An 8,016-nucleotide genomic window follows, 5' to 3' on the forward strand; every position below is an offset into this window, starting at 1 on the left:
CATCCTCTGATGGATCCTCTTCATCATAAGCAGATACTGGAGAAGACACAGGAGATTTCTTTTTATATCTGGTAGGTACTGTATTTCTTCCTCAGGAACAGATTAGTACCCACGTGGCAATAAATGGTCTCGATGCAAAATTTCTCTTAGTGGTTTGCTCTGGCCTTCTGGTCTGACTGTGTACACAGGAAGATTGCCGGCTTTCTTCACAACAATATACACAGATGACTCCCACTTATCTGCAAACTTGTGTTTCCCTCTTATTCGCACATTCCTCACCAAAACTCTGTCTCCAATGTTCAGTTCTGATGCAGTAACTTTTCGGTCAAATTGGGTCTTGTTACGTAGCATCACCTTAGCTGAGATCCTCTGGCCAGTTTGTAACTTTCCTCCGGGTGGGATTTTAACTTCTGCACATATTGTGTGTGGGAGGTATATCCATCCTTACTTAATGGTAGTCCAAAGGCTAAGTCCACTGGTAGGTGAGGTTGGCGTCCAAACATTAGCTCATATGGTGAGTATCCTGTAACATCGTTTTTTGTGCAATTGTAGGCATGCACTAGCGGTTTTACAAAGTCTCTCCAATTAATTTTTTCCTTTTCAGTTAACGTTCCCAGCATGTCCAGCAGTGTTTGATTAAAGCGTTCGGCGGGATTTCCTCTTGAATGGTATGGAGTGGTTCTTATTTTTTGGATGTTGGCCATTTTGCAGAACTCTCAAATGGTTCGTGATGCAAAATCTGAACCCTGATCACTGTGCAACTTTTCCGGAATGCCACAAGGAAATTGTTACACAAACACTTAGCAACAGTCCTGGCTTTTTGGTTTGAAGTAGGCACAGCAATGGCATAGTTTGTGAAGTGGTCTTTTATGACAAGAATGTCTTTGACTCTGTGATCCGGTTCTACAGAGAGGAAATCTATACACACCAACTCCAAAGGATGAGTGGATTTAATGTTGACCAAAGGTGCAGCTCGCTTAGGTAATGATTTGCATCTCGCACACCTTTCACAGTTTCTGACTTTGTTGACAACATCGATGAACATTCTAGGTCAGTAGAAACGGGAACCGGCTAAGTCGAGAGTTCTTTCAATTTCCATATGGCCCATTTGGTTATGCAGTTGGTGCAGCACAACAGCTTGATAATTCTCAGGTAATACTACAGTAGTTGGTATGTTGGTTCACTTCCCACTTGTCTCCTCTTAACGAGAAGATTGTTTTGGAGCTCCATTTTGTTTACTCCTCACAGTAGAAGGGGCAGTTCAGGAAGTTCTTCCCTCACCGATGGTGAGGATGACTCTCCTCGTTCAAGCTGAGCTGTGACATGGCAGATAACCGGGTCGTCATGCTGCCCTGCTGCGATGTCATCTGCTGAGAATTGAGGAAGAAAAGAGGAGCTGAACTGTTCGTCAGTAAAACTGTCAGGTAGACTGTTGACATGGGCAGACATAGACAACACCAGAGTATGGTCAAGATGTACACCTGCCCTGTACACCATGTGATGAGCACAAACTGCTGTGATGGTGTGCTGGTCGATGGAGACATTTTAATAACATAAAAGTAGACAAAGCTGAAACTCGTAGCATCTAGTTTTGCTGAGGACAACAGGTAAGTTGGTGGATTGCTGTCTGTGACAACAGTGAACTGAGCACCATAGAGATAATCATTATATTTCTTCGTCACTGCCCATTTTAGAGCAAGAAACTAATTTATGAGCAGGGTATTTGGACTCACTTCGCAAGAGACCTCTGCTGGCATATGCCACAACTATGTTCTTTCCGCCCTGCTCCTGAAGACCGGTGGAACTGGCGTCGGTGTGGAGTGTGTAGGGCTTTTGTAGATCAGCAAATGCCAGTACAGGAGCAGAAAATAGTTTCTCAATGATGGTTTCAAAGGCCTGCTGGCACACTGGTGTCCACCGTCCTCCAAATGGTACTTTGGGGTTCAGGTAATTCTCTGGTTTTACAGTTGATCTCAGTTTCTTCTGGGATGGTAGATAACCAGCAGTCAGGTCATGCAGTGGCTTAACTATGGCTGAATATCCTTGGACAAAACGGAGGTAATATCCAGAGAAACCAAGGAAAGATCTCAATTCTTTCAGGTTCTTGGGCACTGGCCAGGAGGCAAGTGTTTTGATCTTATCGGGATCTGTCTCAACACTATTCTGGGACACCACATGCCCAAGATATTTCACAGATGTTTGGAAAAATACACATTCCTCAACTGACAATTTTAACCCAAAGTCTAAGTTTATTGAGAACTTTCATCAGGTGTTCTTCATATTCCTCCAAGGTAGGTGCAAAAATGATCAAATCATCACTGAAAACCAAAACTTCTTTTAGATATAATTCTCCCATGCATCTTTCCATCAACCGTTGGAATGTGCTTGGTGACCCCTTGTGTCATGCGGTTAAATTCCCAAAACCCCAATAGACAGACAAAGGCAATCTTGGATTTACCCTTTTCCTCCATCTCAATCTGGTAATAACCCAACTTGAGGTCTAACACAGTGAACCACTTTGATCCAGAAAGGGCAGAAAATGTGTCTTCGAGCTTTGGTAGAGCATAGGCGTCCTTTATTGTTTGGAGATTTAGTTTTCTGTAGTCAATACAGAGGTGTACACTGCCATTCTTCTTGCGTACAACCACAATTGGAGAAGCAAATGGCGAATCACTCTCGCATGACTCCTGAATCAGAAAGTTCTTGCAAGTGCTTTCTTACAGTGTTGACATTCTGAGGGTGGATTTTTCTTGGCCTTTGTTTAAAAGGAGTGGGATCAGACAACTTGATTTGATGTTTAACTTCGTCTGTCCGGCCAAAGTCCAGGTCGTGCTTTGCAAATACCTCAGGAATACTGTTGAGTTTCTGGATGACTCGCTGCTTCCATTCTGGAGATAAAGGTGAGTCTCCAAAGTTGTTTGTGGTTGAGACGATTGTAGCAACTCTGTAAGACTGGGTTGAATTCTGGACTTTTTGCTCTTGTGAGATCACACTCTGGAAAGTGCTGATTTCTGCTATGACTGCTCATGCTGGAATGTGAATCTCATGGTCAGACTCATTGCTAACAAGAACTGACAGATGGCAAGGCCGATGTTGAGGCAAGTCAATGAGGCAGGTTTTTACCATGAGCCCACCAGGGAGGTCATAGGAACTTGGATGTTCAAGGAGGACTTGTTTTTCATCTTGCCATAGTCTTGCAGCTAAGCATCCTTCTACAACTGTGGTTTGGCCAGCAGTAATAATCTGAGGCTGATTAGACTGCAGGGTGACAGTTGCAGTATGGTCATCCAAACTCTGAGTGCAGTGGTGCTGGAGTATCTTGTACACTGCTATATAACCAGAGATTATGGGTTGAAATGACTGGTCAGGATGAGTATCAAAATGTTTGCTGTAAGCAACATCTAGGGTGTTGGTGCCAATGAGAATTAGATTGTTGAGATGGTTTAATATCAGGCACTACAAGAGCAAGTGTGTCGACTTCAACAGGTAAACCAAAAAATTCAGGCGGGAAAGTTATGTTGACCTCTACATATCCCAGGTAAGGCACAATTTGTCCATTTGCTCCTTCTATTTCCAATAGGTTGTTTATTGGTTCATGATCCGTGAGGTAAGTATTGTAGAAAAAGTAGGGGATAGTAGTAACTTGTGAGCCGGAATCAAGGAGGCAGTTGAACTGGTCTCCTTTTATTTGAACTTGACCTGTGCTCTTTGTGTCAACAAGACTTCGTGGCAGTGTTCTTATCTTGCTTTATTTGGGACTGTCCATATACACAGCTTCTGTGTCCCACAACAGAAGCCGTTTCTAGTTTAATGATTTTGAATTCTTGGCATCCCATGCTTGCTGCTTTTGGCGTAACAGTTTCGTTTTCTGCTCAACAAAACTGGGGTTTGCTTGATTTGTGCAGGAGGAGGAAAGATGGCCATCTTCTCCACAATTAAAACAGTACCAAAGCTTGGGCTTAGTTTTTAACTGAGGTGAAGGAGAGTAGGATTTGTTCTGTCTTGACATGGACTTGAATTCAGCTGAACTCTTCCTGGACAGAAGTTGCGACATTTGCTGCTGTAATTTCTGAAGTTGTTTTTTAATTTCTTTCAGCTCTTCATTGGACGTAGAATGTTCACAAGGGCAGGCACTTAGGGACTGGATGTGAACTTTCTGTTTTGATGTGCATAAGTGATTCTTTAGCATGTTGTCTGTCTTCTTCTGTCTTCAGTAGCAACAACATATCAGAAAAAGATGGTGGGTTATCTTTCTTTTGTTCCCGCTGTAACTTGGTTATGACAATGTTGTCCCAACACCCACGACAAAATTTTTTCAGTAAATGTTTATTAACGTCAGCAGGTGAAAATCCTCCTGCTTCACAACAGTGTTGAGAGTGAGCGGAAGCCTTGTGGAAGGTAAGTGCACAGTCGTTTTCCTGGATTCTGGAGAATGTTTAAGTATTGGGCATACAATTCTTTGCCATCCTGCACTGTTCCAAAGGCAGAATCCAGTATATTTAGCAAAACTTTTGGTAATGTGTTGGGGCTCAAACCTTTGACCAAATCAGCTGCAGGTGATGACAGGCTCTCTGTGATTCATCTGGTGACATGCAGCACTGGAAGGTTGGGGTCAGCAAGCAGAGACTCAATGCCAAGACTCAAAATCAGCTTCATTACTCGGCTTAGGAAGCCTTCCAGAAAAAGTACGGAGACGAAGCGAGGTTGAACCAGTCAAATCAGTATTTCTGACTACATGTTCAATAACAACCCGTTGCATTTGAGGTGGATTGAGGTCATTGGTGGACATTGACAGCCTTGGAGCTGGTCCCATTTGCCTTCAACAGGGTTGTGCTCCCTGGTACGTGAAAGAATGAACAGGAGAAAGTGAGGATAATGACCCTGATTTCGGCCCTGTTTGCACTGGCTGTGCAGCAGTGAATTCCTCTTTTACCTTTATTCCATTCTCCTCCTCATCATCGTTATGATCACCTCCAAAATTTTCATCTGCTCCAGCTGGATGCAAATGTTGGCCTATCTGGCTCATTACTGTCTTCAGGACATCTTCAAAATTATGGCCGCTTTGATCAGCAGTTTTCTTAAGTTCAGCAACGTAGTTGAGCTGATGGCTGCTGCTATCCTCTGTGGCTGCGTACTCGAGTGCCCAAGCAGTGACAGGGAATACAAGGTCAGTATTAGTTTGAGAGTAGTAAGTATAAGGTAGAAGCGGTTGTAACTCCGAAAAAGCAGTTAAATCCACAAACTCAATGATCAGGTTTTTTTTTTAAATGCTTGAGGAATAAGTTGCATACAAAGTGCGATAAGTTTACCATAGCTATTCAAGCAACCAAGCCTTGGTGCTACTGACTGTGATACATTCATGCCAGATTGCGCAGCAAAATCCATCTTTGATTGTTTTATTTATTTTGAATATTTTACTCAAGATTTTCTTCCCCAAGACTGAAATAAATATTCAAAATGTAAATAAGTAACAAAGAAAATATTCACACCCACAGACTCCTGGCTAGCTCGCCAGGAGCCTGTGTGTGTGAATATCTGGCCATATTTGGCCATAGTCAGGCCAAATATGGCCTGACTACAGCCAACACTACACTATGGCCTGTAGTCAGGCCATATTTGGCCTGACTACAGCCAAATATGGTAATAGGCAGTCAGAAAGGTTCAGCTGAGGAGCCCGTGTGTGTTGGTGTGTGGGTGTGTGTGGGTGGGCGTGTGTGGGTGTGTGTGAATAAAACACCGACAGGTAGTAAGTTTAAGTTATTGTATTTGTAATGTCTTAATAAACAGAGGAGGCTCAGACTATATTTGTATCTCTTTATTGTTGTGCTATCCTACTGGTAACTACAGAGAGAGAGCTTGCACGTCACAGAATACAAGAACTGTACCAACTCAGGTAATCACAGGGGTAAATACACCACATCATCCCCCTTTTAGATGGAAATAACAATTTCATCTACATTAACTAAAATAAACTAAAGGTCACTCATTCCAGCTTAAGTGCATTTTCATGTAGAACCAAACAATGACCCAAATGTATATTTACTTGATACTCAAGACATTTTTCCTTTCTGCTCTGCATCTAACTCAGATATAACCCTTAATGCAACATGAATAATAACAGAACATAACATGCATAACTGTTATGCCTAGATAAACACAAGGCTATTCAAAATATCGTTTTGGCGTCTTCCGTGGTCATGTGGAATGCCTCACAACCACTGAAGGATCTGGGGAAACAGGAGGGTGCACCCCAGAGTCCAGAGCACTTTGTTCTGGTGTAATGTTTACATCATTTTGCTCTTGTGTTGGTGTTTCAATGTCCTCAATATCTGGTTCAGCTACAGCTTGGGTACGAAGCTGATCCCCTTGTCGTCTGTGCACAGTCTTCGAGTACCGCTCTTTTACTTCATAAGAGACTGGACCAGTTTGTCTTACAACCTGTCCAGGTATCCACTTGTGAACTCCTTCCCCTGTGTTGTGAAGATAAACATCATCATCAACAGAAAAGGAACGGTCCACGGCTGTGAAGTCATGTTGAGCCTTTTGTCGATACTGCTTCCTGCGAACAGTCTCCTTGGTGTTAGGTTTGATGAAATCCAGTCTGGTGCGGATGTGTCTGTGCAAGAACAATTCAGCTGGAGACTGGCCTGTCGTGCAGTTTGGCGTAATGGCACTGTAGCAAAAACAATGAAAGTTGGTCCTCAATGCTGACTGATCAGCTGGCAAGCTTTTTCATGCCTACTTTAAATGTCTGCACATATCTTTCAGCCAAACCGTTTGTGGCAGGGTGTCCTGGTGCACTTGTGTGCAAAATGCCATTTTGTGTCACAAACGTTTGGAACTCTGCAGATGTAAAAGTGGTGGCATTGTCTGTGAATATTTGTTCAGGAAGTCCATAAGAAGCAAACAGTCTCTTCAACTTTGTAATCGTGGCTTGTGATGTGATGTGTGGCATACGAAATACCTCCAACCACTTCGAATATGGATCAACCACAATCATGAACATGCTTTCGAGGAAAGGTCCAGCAAAGTCGATATGCAGTCTCTTCCAGGATTCGCCAGGGAACTCCCAGGGATGCAATGGAACATGCTGCGGCACCTTCTGTTCCAGCTGACATGTTTCACATGTTTTGCAAACCTGTTCCAGGTCATGATCCAGATTTGGCCACCAGACATATTTGCAAGCTAAGGCCTTGGATTTTACGATGCCTTGGTGACCAGAGTGAATCTCATTTAACACAGCCGTCCTCATTTTAGAGGGTATAATCACTCTGGTTTCCCACAAAACACAACCCCTCTCAGTTGAAAGCTCATTTCCTCTTGTTGTGATAAGCCTTTAAACTCTCATCTGTAACAGTGGGCCAACCTTCCATGACATACTGGTAAACCTTTGACAAGTCCATGTCTGTGCGTGTGGCCCGAGTGACCTGGGTCGCATTTAGTGGAGCTTCTTCCATATGCGCAATTAACAGTGAGTGTACTGCTGCTGAACTCAATGCTGTTCCAGTGTCGCTTGTTTCCAGCAGAGGACAGTGAGAGAGCCCATCTGCATTGCTGTGTTCTGCTGATTTTTTTAATACAATGTGGTAATCATATGCTGACAATATGATAGCCCACCTTTGAATGCATGCTACAGCTAGGGTAGGTAGGTTCTTGTGCTCACCAAAAAGAGTCAGCAGGGGGCGATGGTCTGTTGCTAAGGTGAAATGCCTGCCCCAAAGGCACTGGTGAAACCTTTTTACTCCATAAATCAGACCAAGAGCCTCTTTTTCTATTTCAGAGTACTTTTTTTCTGCTGGGGACAGTGTTCGGGAAGCGTATGCTATTGGTCGCTCCTCCCCACTTGGCATTGTGTGCTGTATTACCGCACCGACGCCATATGCAGAAGCATCACACGCTAAGGTGAGGGGCAGGTTGGAGTCATAATGCGCTAGCAGCTGATCACTTGTCAGCAGACCTTTGCACCTATCAAACGCTGCCTGCTCTGGGTCAGTCCATCTCCAAGTCACACTGTCT

Source organism: Xiphophorus hellerii, chromosome 21, assembly GCF_003331165.1.
Source record: "Xiphophorus hellerii strain 12219 chromosome 21, Xiphophorus_hellerii-4.1, whole genome shotgun sequence".
Taxonomy (NCBI): domain Eukaryota; kingdom Metazoa; phylum Chordata; class Actinopteri; order Cyprinodontiformes; family Poeciliidae; genus Xiphophorus; species Xiphophorus hellerii.